The following is a 942-nucleotide window of genomic DNA, read 5'->3' on the forward strand; positions in this document are numbered from 1 at the left end:
AAAGAATAATAGCTTAAGACAATATTAACACCATTACTATTAAATTGCATCCCACAAGATGTTGCACCCAAAATGCAGAAGGTAGGTATTACTGTGTGCCTTACTTTGTAAATATCAGAATGCGTTGCCATATTGCATTCATTTTAACACAACCCCAAAATGTATTTTTTTTTTTACCATTTGTTATTTAACATTACTATATCTCATCTGGAACTCATTTTGGGGAGTAACTTACACACTCACCCCAAAAAGAAATTCACAAACTCTAGTCCCTGACCACATTCCGGCGCCTCCTTAAGACTCACCTCTTCAAACAGCACCTGTAGAACTCCTCTGTTTGTATCCTGGGACACTATCACCCTTCATGTAAATGTGCTTTATTTTGCTCTTATCTGCCCCCTATTTTACTGCATTTAATCCTGTACTTCAGAATACTGTAATCTGCCAAGTGTTTAACCTGTAGTACTTTGTATTTAATCATATCCTGATGTAACTATCACTATTTAATCATATCCTGATGTAACTATCACTATTATCTGCTGTATTATTGAATTGTGGTTTGTCACACTTATACTTTGCTTGAACAAAAGTTATTGTATTTCTTGCTCTTATTGTATTACTTGTATTGTAACACTTGAAATGTATTTGCTTACGATTGTAAGTCGCCCTGGATAAGGGCGTCTGCTAAGAAATAAATAATAATAATAATAATAATAATAATAATAATAATAATAATAATAATATATATATGTATAATATATATGGCTACTACTGGTGTAAAAAACATTTTGTTACTGCAGACTGCAGTAAGTTATAGATAAATAAAATATCTTGTTTTCAAGCTATAACACTACTTGATATGAAACCATTTTTCACACTGTATGGAAATGACTTCCTTGTTCAGGAAGACGGATGAGGTCTGGAGTAGGAGGAGTTATGCTG

Source organism: Acipenser ruthenus, chromosome 9 (assembly GCF_902713425.1).
Source record: "Acipenser ruthenus chromosome 9, fAciRut3.2 maternal haplotype, whole genome shotgun sequence".
Classification (NCBI taxonomy): domain Eukaryota; kingdom Metazoa; phylum Chordata; class Actinopteri; order Acipenseriformes; family Acipenseridae; genus Acipenser; species Acipenser ruthenus.